This window comes from Kogia breviceps, chromosome 15 (genome assembly GCF_026419965.1).
Source record: "Kogia breviceps isolate mKogBre1 chromosome 15, mKogBre1 haplotype 1, whole genome shotgun sequence".
Classification (NCBI taxonomy): Eukaryota; Metazoa; Chordata; class Mammalia; order Artiodactyla; family Physeteridae; genus Kogia; species Kogia breviceps.
This window is the reverse complement of record NC_081324.1, coordinates 85,295,267-85,315,815: the sequence shown is the minus strand read 5'-3', so window position 1 is coordinate 85,315,815 and position 20,549 is coordinate 85,295,267. Positions and strand designations below refer to the sequence as shown.

Below are 20,549 nucleotides of genomic sequence, written 5' to 3'. Positions count from 1 at the left end.
TATCATGAATAATCCACAGTTCTTTGATCCAGCAATCCCAGTAATAAGGATCTGCATAAAATTTATTTGTTCCGTTACTGTTTGTAGTGCAAAAAATGAAAGGAGGAGAGAAAGGAAGGAAGGAAGGAAGGAGGGAGGAAAAACAATCCCTTCTTTTGTGTAACCAAAGAAGATTGATTAAATAAATTATGCTCATCTTATGAAATATTATGTGGCTATTTAGGAAGAAAAATCTTTGGGGTCTCTATATATCAGCCTAGAGATATGTCATGATTTTACAAAGAAATGTGCATAGAATAATCCTATATTTCCCTGTGGGGCTGTATACTTAGATCAGGCAAACTGGAGGAAGTGATGATGGGAACCAATAGCTAGATTTGCCCAGGACAGCCCCGTAGGCAGTATTTGAGGGAAGAGAGTAGAGAAAGCCACCTGTATTCCATGAGACATTTCCTTAGGGACCACTACCGCTCCTGTGTTCAGCGACTGGTACCCAAGCAGCATTTCCCAAACTATAGTCCTTCATGCATGGTCCTCAAAATGTTTGCCATAATCATGGGCCATAATCAATATTTCTTTGAATCAATTCACATTTTACAGGATTGTGCTTAGATACTTAAACATACATATTTTTAAAAGACTTTAAGTAAAAATATTTATTTAGGCTGTGCGAGGTCTTAATTGCATCACGCAGGATCTTTCTTTCTTTTCTTGTCTTTTCTTTTTTCTTCAGTTGGGGCATGCGGACTCTTAGTTGTGGCATGCAAACTCTAAGCTGTGGCTCGCATGCGGGATCCAGTTCCCTGACCAGGGATCGAACCCGGGCCCCTTGCATTGGGAGCGTGGAGACTTACCCACTGGACCACCAGGGAAGTCCCTAAAAGACGTTTTCTTTCTTTCTTTTTTTTTAAAAATTTATTTTATTGAAGTATAGTTGATCTACAATGTTGTGTTAGTTTCTGATATATGGCAAAGTGTTTCAGTTATACACATATATATATTCTTTTTCATATTCTTTTCCATTATGGTTTACCACAGGATACTGAATAAAGTTCCCTGTGCTCTATGGTAGGACCTTGTTGTTTATCTATTCTATATATAATAGTTTGCATCTGCTAATCCCAAACTCCAGTCCATCCCTCCCTCACTTCCCTCCCCCCGGCAACCACAAGTCTGTTCTCTATGTCCCTGAGTCTGTTTCTGTTTCATAGATAAGTCCATTTCTGTCATATTTTAGATTCCACATATAAGTGATATCACATGGTACCTGTTAAAAGACATTTTCTGTAGCATACATGGAAAGGGTCAGCATTACTTACCACAAATAAAAAGAAACTTTAAACGAAATATTCGGAACTGGAATACAACATTTAAAAATTGTGAATCACTATGTTGTACCCCTGAAACATATAATATTGTACATCCACTATATCTTAATAACACAAAAACCCTAAATATACAGGCAGTCCTTTGCTTTGCAAAGTCCTGCCATGCACAGATGTCAGTTACCACAATTTAGTTAAATAACACAAATCTCCCCTACAACACAGTTCAATTTTCGGTTACCAAGATCTACTCTATTCACTAAAATATCTAAAGTACAAACTTCGAGTAAATATATAAAGTACAAACTTCTAGCTAGCTCTTCACATTTGCTAGCTCTTCAGCCCACGAGTTACTATGTGAATAACGAGATGGATGTCATTATGAGTGACCAGTCACATCAATTACTTCACAGTCTGTTGGTGACTGATAACTGTGCATCTGTTGTTATTCAGTTCACACCCAGACAGCAAAGTATGAAAGTGTGTTGTCTCCTTGTCTCTCAGTGATAAGACCACCTGCCAAAATGGATCATCGAAAGGTGGGATAGGCCAACGGAGTTGGAGATGCAGCAAAGAAATGAAAAGCAATGATGCTGAAAGTAAAATTAAAATTAAATGTGGATGGAGTCATAGCAGAAGTAGCTGGCTGGTGGAGCAAATGTTGACACTATCAGAGTCCAGAGACACTATCAGAGTCCAGAGACTACAGCTATGGAGTTAGGAACTTAACAAAGGTGAACTCATCAACATAAATGAAAAAAAAAGTGGTTGTAACAAAGACACCAAAGACGTCCCATAGGAGATGACACCAGCCAACCAATCCCACATTAAAGAAATCCTCGGAAATCTTTCACGACATTGAAAGTGCAAAGGATAAAGTGTGAGAAGCTGATTCTAGATCCAAAGAGTGTGACAGTCTTCCAAACCATGGAAAAGACGCTCACTTCCTACTGTAAGTTAAACCACGAGTAGAAGATTAAACACTGTTCAAAATGTTCTTGATAAGTTTTATACAAGGAAATAAAATACTTTCTCAATGTTGCTACTGTTTTAAATTACAATTTTTCCAAATCAATATTAGTTTTACTGGTGTTTTTCATTTCCCTATACATTTTATAATCAACAGTGAGAGAGGTTTTAATGCTCTGACGAAACCTTTTAAAGGTCACAAAACAAACACAATTTTTCCCATTTAAGATTGCTTTGCGTGGTTTTGGTCGGCAGGGTCACTGATGTGTTCTGACACCACCATGCAAAGCCAGGGCTACCTGTAATTAAAGCACTATTATTAAATGGTATTTGGATGCTGTTGCCTATCCAAGGCTTTGGCAGAAGGCTCACTAGTTCGCTAGTAAAAATGAGTAAATGTTTACGAATTGTTAAAAACAGTAGAACCCAGGAGAGACTTCATTCTTGACCTAAGCAAAAGGTTGAAAGAGAATTAAAGGAAAGCATTTTCTCCCGATGTCGTTCGGTTTTACTTAACACGGTGTTCGTGCACCGTGTAAACTCATCATACTTGCTCTGCAGTGTCTCCAGGAAACCCTGAGCCTTCACGGCTTCCTTCCTTCAGACCCGCTCCCCGACACTGTCCAACCTCATCTGCCACGTGGCCCTCATCAACCTTCAGAGCCTCCCCGGGGCCCTCAGCAAATCTGCTCACTCCCCACCCCCTGCTCTCATCGCACCCCGGACTTGCCCATTATAGCCCCTCCCACAGCTGTGATCACATAACCAAGTGTGTCCTTGGTTGTTTCACAGGCGACTTCCCAGTTAGAATGGAGGGACTAGGCTTTTTGTTCCTTTCACTCTCCATTGCATCTCACGGGCCTCGCCCTGGGACTGGCATATAATAGGTGTTCATTTAATATTTGGTAAGTGTTGAATGAATGATGACTCTGGATCACTGCAGGAAATAATATGTTCCCTAAAAGAAATTCTATTCAGAAAAGCTATTGTTAGCTCATTGCAAATTAGAAAATGGTGCCTCTTCCATCCCGCAGAAAATTGTCATAATATACCAATTGTGTTAGAATGAGGCGCTTTATTGCCATCTGCTATACAACTGTCCTACTTAATTCCCAACTCTACAATGTCTGGAGTGTGGCTGACATGGCCGTGGCCATGCCCATGAGCAGTGCACAACCTGCACAACCTTACTTGGCAGTCTTGAGCACGCTCAGGCTGGGAGGCCACTCGGCAGGAGCGGAGCCTGAATTCTCTTCTGCAGCCTGGATCACCGCGTGCTCCTCTCCTTACCTCTCACACAGGAGTGTGCCCTTCACCCCCCAGGAAATATTCGGATATTTCCTTCAATGGATACAGTTCAGACTCTAAAGCCACAGAAAGGGATTTCAGATAAGAGGAAATGAAATGAAGCAATGAAGCTACTGATCTAGAAGTTTATCTACATCCTGAGGTTAAACCATCGTCCAAGAAACAGGTACAGGGAACCTTATAGAGAAATAAAATAGTGACATTCTAAGAAAAGGGAGCTGAGAAAAGGGAAGGGGATCCATCTGGCGGGGCCTCTAAGGACCCAAGGAAGGGCCTGGGAGAGTGACGAGGTGGGTTTTGGATGTGTGACTTTCGGTTTCCTTGCAATGGGATTACATCACACAAGGACTCTCAGGGCCTGGTTACACTGTTCTGTCTGGACTAGAGCTTGAAAACATGCTGACAACAGGAAGTGGTCAAAAAAAAAAGGAGCCAGGCAAAGGGCAGGGCCACATTTACCCACATCAAGCCTCAGCCCAGAGGTCCCCTCTTTCCACCTCTGCTGAGAAAAAAAATCCAGTCCCCCCACCGCAGGGAGACCAGTGACCCTCCAGAGTCCCAGGTGCCTGCATTAACCCAGGCTGGATTCTCCTTCATTTCCATTTCTGTGGGAAGTTTCAGCTATTCAACACTTTCACTGGGAGCTCAGAGCCCGCGTCAAATAGAGTACCGTGATCTAATAACATAATGATTATTTTTTCCTCAAAGTCATCTGTGAAGAAAATTATACAGGTTATTTTATTAGATGGTATTTTAAATGAGCTTGAGTATAAATAGATAGTGCAAAGTGACAGGAGCTATTACTGAGAGGAGTTCAGGAGAAAGTGAGAGGTTTTTTCTCCTTTGCGTATAGGAGGCTGGGGCAAGACGCAGAGAAAGAAAATCATTTGTCCTCTTGTGGCAAGGAGGCCGGAGAAGCAGTGTTCCTGTTCTCAGCCCAGGCTGCAAGGCACTGCATGCATTTCTGCTTGTCTTTTTTTTTTTTTTTTTTAAATTCTATTGAAGTATAGTTGATATACACAATCAATGGCGTGTTAATTTCTGCTGTACAGCAAAGTGATTCAGTTATACATACATACAGATTCTTTTTCATATTCTTTTCCATGATGGTTTATCGCAGGATATTGAATATAGTTCCCTGTGCTCTACAGGAGGACCTTGTTGTTTATGCATCCTATGTATATTAGTTTGCATCTGCTGACCCCAAACTCCCAGCCCATCCCCCCAATGCCCCCTCCCCCTTGGCACCCACAAGTCTGTTCTCTACGTCTGTGAGTCTCTTTCTGCCTCATAGATAAGTTCATTTGTGTCATATTTGGGATTCCACATATAAGTGCTATCATATGGTATTTGTCTTTCTCTGTCTGACTTACTTCACTTAGTATGATCATCTCTAGGTCCGTCCATGTTACCGCATATGGCGTTATTTCATTCTTTTTTACGGCTGAGTCTGCTTGTCTTCTTGTATGTCCACCGTGGCCATGAAAAGAACAGGCCCAGGCTGGTCCCAGGAGAAGGATGAGAGCCAGAGGCCCCCCGTGCGACCACCCCAGCTGAACTCCCCCCACTGGTCCAGCTGCCCCAGCTGCCCAGCCACTGCATGAGTGACCCTAAATGACTGTGGCTTTCAGCTGAATTCTATGGAACTTTATCATGCAACGGCAGCAAACCGGTCCGACTATGAAACAAAAAAAGCCCGAAAGGGTAAAAAGTAAAATGTGATCATCTCTTGTTAAAGACAAGATAGATGCACAGAAAAGAAACTGGAATTACACGTATCACAACGTGCCTCTAGGGAGTGGGGAATAAAAAGATGATTTTTATTTTCTTCTTTACAAATGTCTCTGTTTCGCAAATTCTCTTCGATGAGAAAAAAATATTTTGAAAAATGAAATGATTTGCCTGACTTGACCTCCTCATCATGTGTATGAAAGAAACAGAAAAGAGGTTTCATTCTGTGCTAGAAAAGCAGTGTAGTGGAAAGGAAATGGGGTCTGAGATCAAAAGCCCTGGGCTTCGTTTCTGCCCCAAACCAAGCCCTCATCTGCCTACAAGATACTACTTTGAGCCATAAAGCAGTAGAATGAAATCTAGGCGTTTAACAGGGTGGTTGTAAGGATTAAGTGTGAAAAATATACACACAAAGGCCAGTTAACGGTATATCAGAGTACCCAGCCTCTGGGGGTGAGGCCTAATAATCCACATTTTAAACTAGCTCCCCTACTGAGTTGAGTTGCAAGTGACTAGTTGATATAAATGTTATGTTTTATAGGCATTTGATTAAACATATATTACTTTAAAAAAAAAAACACACACAAAAAAAACTAGCTCCCTGCGTGATTCTGGAACTAAAGAGTAAGAATCTCCAGTCTAAACCATCAAGTGTTCAGAAAAGAAATGGTGTGATTACTTTTCAGCGTCTGTAATACTCTGGTAAGCTTAAAGCAAATCATGCTTTCATTCACTGAAAACGTAGCCTGAAAGGGTCCTGGGGAAACATATTTAAACATGATCAGTCAAATCAGAATTGGTTACGGGAAGTAACCACTAGTGTCTCTGGATGTTAATACATAACCATATATGGTAATATATCAGTTAAGCGTCCAGCCAGGAGACAGAAACCACACCAGTCATCTGATCAGGAAAAGATTAAGGTGGGAATTTCCAACTAATGAAAGATGGGTAACTACAAGAGAAGAAAAGAAATCTAGGGACTCTAAGAATGGCAAATGTGAGCCCCAGTGACCAGCTCTAGGGCTGGGGGAGAGTGCCCAGGAAAGGGTAAAACATGCAGAGCATCCATCCTCTCCCCAAGGCTGAGCTTCAGACTCCCTGCAGAGGAGGTGGCGGCAGCCCACTGCTGATGGAGAGCACGCTGCGAGCCGTGGGCAAGCGGGTCCCCTGCAGGTGAGCAGGAAGTCACCCACGTGTGGGCCAGTGAAGCTCACTGGACAATGAACACCACGGTGTCTTTTCATGCTGTTGGGAGCTGTGCCGCAGGGGACAAAAACGAGACCAGACTGAAGTCAGTTGGAAAACCCTGGCCCCTGCTACATCGTGCCCTGTCTCTCCAGCGGCCTCTGCTGGAAAACTCCAACAGTGCACCAGCTGGCAAAGGAAAAAAACGTTTGCAGGGTCCAGCTCCGAGATCCCACAGCAGGAAGAGAAGGGCAGAGTAGGAGCTGACAGACAATAAGATGACAACTGGCACAGTGCTTGTTAAATGTTCTTGAAGGTTCGGGAGCATCTGTGCTCTGAAATTCCCTCCATATCCTAATACAACAACACAACACTCTTTACGGCGTTAACTTTCCCTATTCTGGGCGTTCTAAATCTATGATCAGTGAAACATTAACCTATCTGAAAAGGTTTGCTGAATGGTTACAATACTTTGTTTTAGCAGAATCTGAATTTTCAAGAAAGGAAACGAAAACAGAGATGTTAAGGAAAATAGCAAAAGAGGAATGAACTAAAAAATAAAATGCGTCTCCCAGGCCGGTGCTGAAGACCTTCCATCATATCTGTGATCTTTAGATCAAGAGAATAGAGTGACGAAGTGTTCCTGAGAGATTATAGAAGCGCTCTGCCATGTTCCCACCGAGCGGGGAGGGCTGAAATCCATTGCCAAGGAGGGCGTCGCTGACCTGTTTCCCACCTTCTTGCCTCAGTTGAGCAGGAACAAGCACAATTAGCTTCCACCTCTGATGCCCGTGCCGTGAATAAGCACCCTATCCAAGAACACCCTGCCCCACAGCAGGACCTGCAAGGCAGGCTGAGACCTCAGAGTGTGGGTGCGTCCACAGAGCCGGGAAGGCAGACTCCCTGGGAATCAACAGCCTCCATTAATCTCAGAGATGACCCCGTAAACACCTGGCAGCTGTTGCAACACATTCCTTATGGTCGCAAGAAGCACAACTTATCTCCACAATGACAAACAACACATCACAACAGCAGACAGGGACAATAATAATCGTTCCAAACCTTGGTATGATTTTTTCTACAAACTTTTCTTTCTTAAATTTACCAAGGTATTTTACAAGTCAAAATCTCTTCTTCTCAGCGAATCTTTCCACTGGGGCTCATTTCTTTTATGAAGTACGACAACTCTACTTTGGATTCTTTGTCCTCTTTGATCTACAAATAAAAAGGAATGTAACCCCTTCACGAATAGAATCCAGCTTTAGAGTAGGAGTTCGTTGCTGTAAAATACGGCGTCCAACCACCGTCTACTTGCGCAGCCAGCCACTCCTCTCGCCGCGGATTCACGGATACAGGCCGCCCCGAAAGACGGTTCTCCGATATAACTAACGTCCTATGGGGAGTGTTGGGTGTTTTTTATTATGTTTAACATTTTTGTAACGAATACGTATGATTTCACATTACAGAGATAAAGCCTCGCGAGCAAAGCGGCCGCCCGCAGGCTCCATCCGGCCGCGGGGCGGGCGGTGATGCCGGCGGAGGGGCAGCTCCTGTCCGAGGGCCCGGAGGCCGCGGGCCAGGTGCGGCCCAGGTGCGTCCCGGGTGCCGTGCTGAGTGCCGGGTGGGGCTGCGGGAGGGGCCTTCGTTTTTCACGATTGAGGCGACCGGGACTCGAAAGGGACCAAAGGGCTGGATGAAGCCGTCAGCGGACTGGGGAGAAGACTGGGCCGCGGGGCAGGTGTGCGCGGGAGCCTTCGGGGGAGGGGAGCGCAGGCGCAGCGCGGCCACGAGCTGGTCGGTCTGTGAGCGCCATCTAGTGGGCACCCCGGGGACTGCCGCCTGTGGGCCCCTCGCCTCGGAAAAAGAGTTCAAGCCAATCAAAAACGCCATCTTGGCAGTTTGCAAAATTAAAGTTATTTAGAAAAAGATGTGCTGGACTCCGCGATAAGCTATGCCAAAAAAAAGCGCATTACAACATTTATTTGCCGTTTCTCTCAGGCGGCGCCGATGCACAGCTGGTGTGCCCTGCGGGGAGGGGAGGGACTTCGACAATTACTTACAAGCTGCATCTAGTCCCATGGGTCACGTGAGGTCAGTGACCATGCCACCCTGTTAGGAAATATTTTTAATTTCACCACTATTCTTAAATGTCTCCCGTTTAAGCGTGCTGGGTTACTAATAAAAAGAAGTTGATGACACCTGTCGTATTCTTTGTAACAAGAACTGCACATATAATGTTGCCTCATTTAATCCTCAAAGTAACCTGTTGAGGTTGTCCTAGTAGGGATTATATTACATACCCCTTTTGCAGATAGGATGACTGAGGCGCCAAAGGCCGGCTCAGATCACAAAGTTTAAGTAAATGGCAGGTTAGATCCGAGCTGTGGCAGCGTGACATCTCTTAAGCACACACGCCTCCACACTTCCCCAGCTGTGGAGAAGGGGTTGTCCCTTCACTGACAAGCACACAGGTGGGCAAAGTCCTCTGGTTTGCCAGGACTCTGGTTTGTCATTTCAAACAGGAACCTCGTGGATGGACCTAGAGTCTGTCATACAGAGTGAAGTAAGTCAGAAAGAGAAAAACAAATACCGTATGCTAACACATATATTTGGAGTCTAAAAAAAAAGTCATGAAGAACCTAGGGGCAGGACGGGAATAAAGACGCAGACCTACTAGAGAATGGACTTGAGGACACGGGGAGGGGGAAGGGTAAGCTGGGACGAAGTGAGAGAGTGGCACGGACATATATACACTAGCAAACGTAAAACAGATAGCTAGTGGGAAGCAGCCGCATAGCACAGGGAGATGAGCTCGGTGCTTTGTGTCCACCTAGAGGGGTGGGATAGGGAGGGTGGGAGGGAGGGAGACGCAAGAGGGCGGGGATATGGGGATATATGTATATGTATAGCTGATTCACTTTGTTGTAAAGCAGAAACTAACACACTATTGTAAAGCAATTATACTCCAATAAAGATGTTAAAAACAAACAAGCAAACAACACAGGAACTTGAGTCTCAGAGGAGGCCCCTGGAGGTCAGTACCCAGAAGCACTTGCATATGGGCAGCTCCATCTTGTGACAAATAATCCAGTTCACCCGCCAACAGTAAAAGAGATTTTTTTTTTTTCAAAAAGAAATTTATTTCTTCAGAATACAGCCTCCGTGTTAAACAGAAGCACAAACCCTTCACATAATTGCTCCCAATTTTGTCATTCAGGGCTCATCACCCAACAAAACAGAACAATTCCCGAGCAGGAGTCTTTGCTGGAGGTACCGCCTGACGGAGGGTTTTGGTGAGATAGATAGGTCATAAATATTCATGGTATTGACAGAGCCTTGGAAATTTGTCATGTCACATTACTGTAACAGAAACACCCAGACTTCCATCACTTTGTTCCTTCAACTGACAGCCACCGGTTTCATTCCTAGGCTCGCTTCTTGGGTCTGTTTTTCCCATTCATCTTAGATATTATACGTCAGCAAAGGTTTGCCAGAAAGACACGGGTCAATGGAACCAAACATCTTAATGGGTTTTTTCCTACTCCTTTTCCACTTAGCTGACTCCAGTTCACTCTCCAAGGGCAATCCTTTTTATACCGTTATTTTTAAGTAAGTTAGGAAATGACAGAACAGCTACATCCAGCTATGGGGCCACCGCAGCGACAGGTTCACTGCATATGCTCATTGGCACCCCGAGCCAGGGTAACTCTCGGCTGTGGGGAGTTGACCTGCCTCCCGCACTTGGACAGGTGCACGTGGTGGCACTTACAAAGTGGGTGGCTTCAACGTCATCTGACCAAGATGGTTATTTCTGGCCATTTGTAAAGTATGTCCACTGGATGTACCTTCTCCTGGACGGAGTCTAAAATCGCTCCTTTCAGCTGTGAGCAGGTTGGACCCATCAGGCGAAACTCTGACTATACGGCCAAGGGAACGGCTGCCTGCAGACCACCTTGCTCTTTTTTGCATATAAGAAAAGCCTCAAAGGCAGAGCTGAGTCAGGTTCACTCTGGATTCCTACAGCAAGGTGTTGTATGCAATCTCCAACGAGTAATTATACCGACTCACTAGCTCTGGTGGAAGAAGAGACCGCAGGTCATCTGGGTGGACTTTTGAAGTCAGGGTTCCGCAAACATACCTTTCAGAGGCATTGGGATCTCTGTCTTTTCCTGGGAAATGGAGTCTAATCGACACTACAGAATGGGAAGGCTTTGTAGCTGAGTTAATGACTAAAGACCTAACAGCCTTTGAGAGTCAGTTTCCAGAACATCAGATCGCACTAAAGATGTGGAAGGTGTAGGACGGGGCTGCTCCAAATACCACCCAGATCTTAGCTGGCGACTGGGTGGCCGATGTGTAGCCCCTCCCCGCTTCTTACCCCCATAGTAGGTTAAATAGTGTACCCCCCCACCCGGCCAAAATTCATGTCCACTGGAATCTCAGAATGTGACCTTATTTGGAAAAAGGGTCTGTGCAGATGTGATTAGTTAAGATGAGGTTATACCGGATGCTTAAATTCAATGCCCAGTGTACTGTTAAGGAGGGGACACGCAGAGACGCAGACACACACACAGCCCTGAGACGGCAGAGGCTGAGATGTGAGTGATGGGGCCACAAGCTAAGGAATGCCTGGGGCCACCTGAAGCTGGAAGGCAAGGGAGAACCTCGAATCTTCAAGTCATCAGAGTCAGCAGGGCCCTGCTGATACCTTATTTTTAGAGCTCTGGCCTCCAGAACTGTGAAAGAACCCACTCCCGTTGTGGTAAGCCATGCAGTTGGTGGTAATTCTTCATGGCAGCCCCAGGAAACGAACAGACTATTGACTGATCTTGCCTCTAACAGCCCCTCTACACCTTCTGGCACGTGATCTAGAACCCGCTTTTCACCTCTAAACCAGGTGGAGCTTTACAAGATTCATGGTAGCAGAAAAAAACAAGAGAGAGAGAGAGAGAGAGAGAGAGAAAGAAATGGAAACCACCTAAATATTCACCAGTAGGGAAATAAACTATGGAATAGCCTACCACAGACTACTAAAGAGCAGTTTTTTTAAAAATGAACGAGGCAGCTCTATTCACACGGGTATGAAAAAGCCTCTGAGACATAGTGCTGGCTGTACAGAATGTGATACACAGCACAGTGCCCTTTGGTTTCACACACAGCCACGTAGAAAACAAACCCCTTTGTTGTCTGCAGCCCCACATCTGTGTATGAAGGTAGATACAAAGCCCTGGATGAAAAAAAAATAAAAGGATAAAACGAATTTCATTTAGGGAAGGGGGTTGGAATTGCGTAGTCCATGAACTCTTGAGCCTTATCGGTAAGATTTTAGGAGGATGCATTCAAGCGCTATTTAGTTAGATTTTACTTTTAAGTTTTAAACAAAACAAAAGACAAAGGACAGGGGGGAAAAAAACCTATCCACAAGCCTTCAAAGCTTTCTGAATTACCGACTTAATTACTTAAGACCCCCTGGAGCTGTAACAGACCCCAAGAGGCCCAGGAGATGCCTGCTGGACCTTGCCTGCGGGGAACGAAACATACCTCCTTAGAGCTGGATCTGGGCCGGAAACTCCCAGGACAAAGTCTGCCCCCTCTGAAGCCTGGGCCACATGCAAAGCAAACGGGCCAAGAAGAAAACAGCACAGAGGGAGGGAGAGAGGTGCTCTGTGGTATGAAGCAGGAGCTTCACGAGATTGAAGTCCCTGATTGTTTCGTGCCATCAGGACTAAATAACTGGACACTGGAAAGCCCAGGAAAGGTTATCTGTTACTACCAAGGCCTGCAAAAGCTGCCCCTGGCTTCCTCTCCAATCTCATCGCTTTCCCCTGCCCGACCCCGACCCCCCGCCTTGTGGTCTACATTCCAACAGCCTGGCCTTCTTTGAGCTCCTCAGATAAACCAAGTTTAATCCTGCTTGAAGATGCAGTGTTCCCTCCGCAGCCTTCTAGAGCTGGTTCCTTCTCCTCAGTTAGTTCTCAGAACAAACGCCAGATCCTTAAGACAGCTTCCTGATCACTTAGCGCTGCCCACCTCCATCCATCCCAGTGTCTCTGTTCTGTGACCCGGCATGAATTTCTCCATAGCCTACATTGCCTGAAGTGATCAGATGTACTCGTTTCTTATATTCTGTACTCTCCTCTCCTAGAATGGAAGCACCAGGAGGGCTGAGACTGTCTGTTCATCGTCATTCACTAGAACACAGAGTAGACACACAAATATTATTTGAAATAAAGAAGTATTTGCGCCCAGGCCTTGCTGTAAAGTTTCAGGCCAATACGGCTAAAAAGGAGTCTGATTATCTCTTGCTTTTTCCACGCCTGCGTGCCCAGTTGCTTAGAAACTCACCAAGCAGGTTCATTTTTTGATTCCAACTTTTTGAAAGATAATGTGTTTTTTATCTGCATGAGTAGAGCTGGGCTTTTTAGTTTTAAGAACTGTAGTGGAACGGTGGGCTGCAACCCTAAACTCCAAGCCACCCACGGAAATAAATCTCTAAGCTCAAAGCTCGGTAATTGGACATAAAACTGCAGAGAATTGAAAGGGAATGAGGGACAGAGTTGGGGGTGGGGGGGAGAAAAGAAAACTCACGCTTTCATAAAGAAAAGAAGGGCGTTTCTTTATGAAGGCAAGAGAAACAGTCACAAAGTTGGCATTTCCCTGCAGCACAAAGACGATTTAAAAATTTTAGATTTTAAAGATGATGCAGAGAACATCGTTACTGCCCTAGGTTGTGACACTCCTTTTTTGACTGTGCTTTTTAAGACGGGATTTTTGAAGGCACTGACCATCTGTGCTGTCTGCTAAAATGGAAACATTAGACACAGTGGCTTCCAAGGCCTGGTGATCAACTCAAAATTTCCATCAGTTCCATTTTATCCCTTTCCATGCACCAAAAAGTAATGAATCCAGCACACAGCCCAGCGTATGCTAAATAAGTGGTCGATTGTATAATGATTGACCGGATGGATGGATGGATCGATCAATCGATGGATCGCTCGATGGATGGATTGATGGACTATCGGAGGGATGGAAGGATGGATGGATGGGCAGATGAATGGACAGATGGACGGATGAATGGACCAAGAGATGGATGGATGGATGAGGATGGATGGATGGATGGGTGGACGGATGGATGGACGGATGGGTGGACGGATGGATGGACGGATGGGTGGACGGATGGGTGGATGGATGGATGGATGGATGGATGGATGGATGAGGATAGATGGATGGATGGGTGGACGGATGGATGGATGGATGGGTGGACGGATGGGTGGATGGATGGGTGATGGATGGATGAGGATGGATGGATAGATGGGTGGATGGATGGACGGATGGGTGGATGGATGATGGGTGGGTGGATGGGTGGGTGGATAGATGGATGGATGGGTGGGTGGATGGATGGGTGGGTGGGTGGATGGATGCAAGCATTGATGGATGGATGGACAGATGGATGGATGGATGGGTGGATAGATGGATGGATGGGGGGGTGGGTGGGTGGATGGTTGGATGGGTGGGTGGGTGGGTGGATGGATGGAAGCATCGATGGATGGATGGATAGATGGATGGATGGATGGATAGATGGATGGATGGATGGGTGGGTGGGTGGATGGATGGAAGCATTGATGGATGGATGGACAGATGGATGGATGGATGGATAGATGGATGGATGGATGGGTGGATGGATGGGTGGATGCATGGATGCAGGGATGCATGAGTGGGTAGATGAGTACATCACCACTCTCTGTCCTTCTACAGACCCTCCTGCCTGGACTATTGCATCAGCCCCCACCCTGGCTTCCATGCCTGGGGTCTCTCCCCAGTTCTATCATGATTTCCCCTAAAGCTGTATATTTACCTTCTTGAAGTAGAGGTTGGTTTGCTACCCAAGGGGTGTCCACAGCACCCCACACTACACAGGGTCACACACTGTGGCAGCAAACTTCTAAATCATAATACTGGGATTGAATCCCAAGACAGCAGTCCCTCCTCAGAGGATGCTGTGAGGTTGAGTGAGATGTTCAGTGGGCAGCAGCTTCCTTGACTACCTACCCACCATCATCTCTCCTCTCCATCCTGCACCGCGGCTGTGTCTGATTCATCAAATAAGCTCTTTCTTTCCTCTAGGTGGAGAATGCACCACCCGTACTGAGACTGAACTTCTGTTTGACCTTCACCAAACTCTGACACATATACTTACACGTGGTCAGACAGCACAATGGCAATGATGAAAATAACAATGGCTAAATATTACTGAGTGCTTACAATGTGCCAGGCCAACATGCTCTTTTTTTTCACAATAGACACTTGAGTTTATTAAATAATGTGGGTTAAGCAAAGGCTGAGGAGCTCCATGGAATTGGGGGTGGAGGGAGTGGATCTCACGGAGAGTTTGGGGTCCTCTCCCTCCCCTGGATTTTTGTCAGCTGTGTTCCTGCAGTACATCTTTAATCCTCATAAAACTCTACGAGGCAGGCAACCCCACTTTCACATTTTACAGATGACGAAGCTTGAGTTTCAGAGAGGTTAAGTGACTTGCCCAAGATGACAAAACTAGTAAACACTGGGGTCCAAATTTCCATCTAGCCAGGTTGGCCCAAGAGCCTGTACTCTTGACCAAAATATTTCCTTGCCAACTACCTCAAAGAAGAAAACAATTGAAAATTTTGTCAGTATGGACACCCGCCCCCCCAACCAGGTAAATCAACAGGATAACAAAACTGGCAAGGCAGAGAGGGTCATCAATTCTACGTAACAGCTGAATCTGCTCCAATCTATCTGTGACACTTTCCCACTGCATACACGGCTTTTATATTTGCCTTGATATTTTAACCATGTTTGTTTTTGTTGTATCTCATTTGGTCCATCTGACACCCCAGTGCAACAGACAGGAGAAGTATTCTCACTTGGAAATTCACACACAGGAAACTAAAGCAAAGGGATTTTAGGTGCCTGCTCTGAGGCTACACAGAGACTAAGAGGCCAGCTGGCTCCGCCATCCGATCTCCTCCCAGGCCCCGAGGTCGGAGGAGGAAGATGTGGAGCTGTAACAGGAGCCTATGCAGCCCCCGCACATGGTGGTCCACATCCTCCCTGGGGCGAGGCTGTGTGTGTAAACTAAGAGATTGTGGTCACCACGCCTGTGGCAGCTCTGCTGTGCTTCCCTGGCGAAGGAGTGTGGTGTCCCCAGGAGCCTGGAGCTGTCAGAGGTGCTGGGTGGCTGGGGAAGACCCTGAGGTCCAGAGAGCTGCTCAGGGAACAGCCTGGGGTAGGGGTGTTGATGAAACAAGGTCGTGGGAGGAGCAAATGGAGGGCACTGTGCACGGCCTGAGCAAGACCAAGACAGGGAGAGTTGGGATCCTGCCTAAGGCAAGTGGTAGGAAAGTAACAGTCCCCCAAAGGTGCCCACATCCTAATCCCCAGAACTCGTGAGTGTGTGACTTTACACGGCAAATGGGAGAGTCAAAAATCCTGAGGTGAGCAGACGACACTGAGTTATCCAGGGGGACCCAATGTATTCACGAGGCTTCTTATAAGCAAAAGAAGGCAGGAGGGTCAGAAAAGGAGATGTGATGAGGGAAGCAGAGGTCTGAGTGATACGGAGCCATAAGCCAAGGAATGCTGGAAGCCTCTAGAAGCTGGAGGAGCTTCTCCGTCAGAACCTCCGGAAGGAATACAGTCCTGCGGACACTTTGATTTTAGCCCCGTGAAACCCATTTCAGACCTGTGACCTCCAGACCCTAAGATAATGAATTTGTGTTCCTTTAAAAGCATGACGTTTGTGGTGATTTGTTACTGCAGCAGAAGGAAACTGATACAGCAAATGAGGGCTATCCAGCTAGTGGGTTTCAGGTTCTGATGGTAAATGTAACCGTTTGCTCTTTTGCTGAGCAGATACTGTGCAACACGCACCATGTTTGGTGCTGAGAAAACATCTGGTGAGGAAAACAAACAGGGTCCCTCCCATCAAGGAGCTTGTGATCCAGTGCAGGAAGACAGAGAGTATTCTGGTCATCAGTTCAGTGCCTCTTGGCTCCAAATGCACCCCTCACGACCTGCTCTGGGAGAATGGATCTGAGCCTTTGACAGTTGTCCTTTGCCAAGGGGCAAGAGTCACGCGACGTCAGTAGGGGGCGCTGGAGAGACACTTCAGTAGGAAAGTGTTTGCCTTCTGATTCTGGGGCACTCTTCCAGCACTGGTGGCTTTCCCCCCCACCCCTGTATCCAGCTCCTGCAGCACCCAGTGACCTGCATCTTTCACCAGCATCCACTGTGAGTGGTTTGGTAGCAAGTGCTTCTGCTGAGACAGCTCCTTGTGGACAGCTGTCCCCAGACTTCCAGCAATTTCCACTGGTATGCTACCTCAGCGGCTTCTCCTCATTCAGTGGGCTGTGAGTGTACCCTCTCCGGCAAGGTCCGGATCTCGGAGGGTTGGGGGAAAGGCCTCTGGCTCAGACGCCCTAACTCCACCCCGGGGCAGTGGAGGCTCCTGACTTTGCCATTTCCAGATTCTTCAGAGCTCTCTTCACTTCTTAGCAAGCAATCTCTCATTATTCTAGCCCCTGCTATAATTAATGATCCTTTATATCAACCTCCGCCTGCTCAAATTCTTTCTCGTGACTGGGCCCAGACTGAGACAGGCAGTGCACAAAGCATCACGTAAATAAGCGTGAATCACAGACGAGCGAGAGAACGAATTTAGCTGGAGTGGCCAGGAGGACCCCCTGTGAGAGTTGGCTTTGAGGGTGAAAGAGACGAGAAATCGGCCAAACGGAGCGCCCTGGGTCAAGGGTGAGCCAGGAGAAGACGAGAGCAGGACCAAGGCTCAGCGTGGCCAGGTTCTGAATGCACAAGGCTTCTGGGACACCTCGGGACCTCAGGCTCACATCGTACAATAAACAGGGCATCGGCCGGAGCCTGTCTGCCCTCGGATCCATTCCCAGGCCTTCCCCTCTGATGGGTTCTGGCTCCCAGAGGCGCTGACCCCAAAGACCAGCCCTGGGCCCCAAGATCACCTCCTCCTGCCTCCCAGCCCAGGGGTGCGTGGATTCCCACTCCGGCTACGGTTCCTGAGCCTCCTGTGTGCTGTTCCTGGCGTATCATCTGTCCTGCCTCCTGTGTACCTTCCTGAGTGCTCCCACTGAAAGTTCTGCTGTCCTCACCACGGAAGTGGCTTCCACTCCTCAGCGGAGTCTGACACAGTAACAAGCCCAATTTTGTCTGAACATTCCACGGACGAGTAACCCTTACGTCACGCGTAAGGTGTACAGGGTTAGTTGCCACTGAGACGTAGAGGGAGGGGGAGGGGGAGAAGGGAACGGAGAAGAAGGTGGGGGGGGGGAGAATTACATAAAAGTGACTTACGCCCTAAGAGCAGTGGGCAAACTTCTCCCCTGACGGCCACCCTGCTGCAGTTACGGGTTTGGAGAGCAGCTGCAACAACTGATTAAAGAGGAGAGAGGAACTACCAGCTCTGCTTCCACCGCAAACTTTATTAAACAGCTCTGGTCCCTTGGAGGCATTTCAGAGCCACTCTTCACAGGGGTGCAAGAGACGCACTGCGATACACGACACCACTCAACCATCCAACCCCGGCGCTTCCCAGCCAGTGGGAATTAAAGGCAAAGGCAAGAAAGCGTCCCTAAGTAACGATCAGCCAGGTGGGGAGACACTAACGGTCACAGACATGCCTCCTCCGGGGAAGCCGGGAGAAGCAAGCGGCTCAGAGGGCTCCAGCGGGGGAGGAGATGCGGGGTGGCGGGGCGAGTGCCACAGAGAACAAAGCAGCGCCGGCGATGCAGCCAAAATAAGCGCACGCTCGCGTCCGCTGGACCCCTCCCGGGGCCGCATCACGCGCCTGTCACTAAGAACAGGAACAGCACAGAAGACGAGAGCCGCGGGGCGGTGCCGGCAGCCGAGGGGAGGTCGCCCACGCCGACCTCTATCTTGGCCTGCTCTCCCGTTCTGCCAGGCTCTCCGTCCTCGCCCGAGTTTCACCACCTCCTCCTGCTCCAGGCCCTGTCCCATCCCACCAGGTGCCCTGACCCAGGGACGAGCACCCCACCCAGACCAGGGCCATGAGCTAGGTCTTCAGGCAGCAGCGTGACAGAAGGGTTCACCTCCGGGTCTCAGCAAGCAAAGGTCTCATTGGGAAAGGCCGCACGAGGAGGCAATATCCCCCGAAGCCCTATAACAACAGAATAATAGTCCCCATTCACCAGAATTCTCCTTAGGTTACTTTATTACAAGACGCTAAAGTTACAGTTCTGGCCAAGGATACACTTTCCGTCCCAAATGCTCACCTCTGCCATCACGGCATTAAAGCAAACCTAGACAATTCGGAACAAACGAACAGGCTGTGTTCCGGTAAGGCTTTTTCCTACTAACGCGGGCGGCAAGCTTGGATCGGTCGGTGGGCTGCACTGGGCCGACCCCTTGTCCTGGTTCCAGCCTCCTGGCGGGTCAACACACATCACATCACTTTCTAGCTCCTCTCGGAACCAACACCTGCCCGTGGCACGACACTCGTCCTTACAAGCAGCAGGAGGCTGCAGAAGCCCCAGGGAACTGCCTGGTACTGATGAGACATAGAGCAAAACCCTAAGGACTTCAGGTAAAGAGGTAACACAACCTCAGCCAGATCTTGGTCGATCTGGAGAATTGACAGAAAAGGTCCTGGGAAAGGGAACAAAGGACTGTCTCACTCTGTCCTAAAACCCTCATCCAGCCACCTCTGCACCTTCACGGGGCTCTTTCCCACCAAACTGTGGCCACCCTCAAACCCAACTGCAGACCACTGCTGGTGTGGGTCGTCTGCAACCGTCTAGCCTTCCAGAACTAGGTGATCCCGGTAGCTCAGATTACAGCACGGGGTTCAGTCATTCACTCGACAAATCGTAGGTGCCCCAGGCGTCGTTCTAGGTGCTGGGGACACGGCTGTAGACAAAACTGACGGGAAGCCTACGCCACAGATCTCTCCTTCTGGGGAGGAACACAGATGATGAGTCCTAAACCTCAAACACTGATGATATCTATGAAGCAGACAGAAGAGGATGAAGATGTGGACAGAGAGGGATGGGTCAGGGGAATGGAGGGCCAGCCTGGCCTCCCCGGTCACGGAAGGTGCCTCTTCACAGTCGAATCAAGAAGAGCCAGACACGGGGAGACGCAGGGAAAGGGAGTTTGGGGGCAAAGAGTCAAGAACACAAATACGGGAATTGCAGGATTAATTGTAGGACAGAGGGTTTTATTTGCAAGGATCTCACCCCTGGTATCCGACTCTGAGTGTGGATGATAGAAGTACCCCCAGATTGTCCTAGAACCGCTAGGTGTGGACCCCCATGCTTTGGCCCCAGACAGGAAGGTCAAAGCAGCGCAGAACGTATTTGGACATTTCCAGTGTGGGAAAGGGCATTCGCGATATTGCACTCCCGGGGTCTATTATCCCTGTGACCCGTCTTTTAAGGTTCTGGAACCCTGTCCACGACACTGTTCTCAGAGGTGTTCCCTGAGCCTGACTGTGAAGAGGAGAGCTTCAGCCAAGCTCAGAGGAGAGAGCTGGTCGCCCCCCAGGCCAGAAACAGAAACACATGTGGTTTTGCGGTCTCTGGGACCCTATCCAGGTTCATCTGGTCAGTTCCCAACGAGGCTCTTTCGGTCCATCTGCATTCTAGAGTTTGCCAATATCCCCAAGCTACATGGGAACTCCCAGGGCACCTGACCAGGGGCTGTTTACTCAGCATACAGACAGGCTGTCCACCACACACTCCTGATGCATTTCGACGCAACTGTCTTCACTCAGGACAACACGCACACAGGCTGAGCCAATAAAAACCACGGGCTCCCCGGGACGCGGTTCAGCAGCGTCCACAAAGGAAAGCGGGTTTACGCAGCAGGCCCTCGTTTCCAAGGAGGCGTTACAGAAAGCAAGGAAATAAGATATAACTTAAGTGTGCTTCCCTTGCTCAAGCAACTTCAAGGTGCATAGAAAACAGCAGATTATAAAATGCTCATGTTTCTCTGAATATTAAA

General features: G+C 47.8%; 1 protein-coding gene across 3 annotated transcripts in view; it reads right to left on the bottom strand.

Moving 5' to 3' along the window:
* TMEM132B (transmembrane protein 132B) overlaps positions 1–20,549 on the bottom strand; it is a 383,413-nt gene that overhangs the window by 68,378 nt on the left and 294,486 nt on the right. The gene's annotated exons all lie outside the window — the stretch shown is intronic.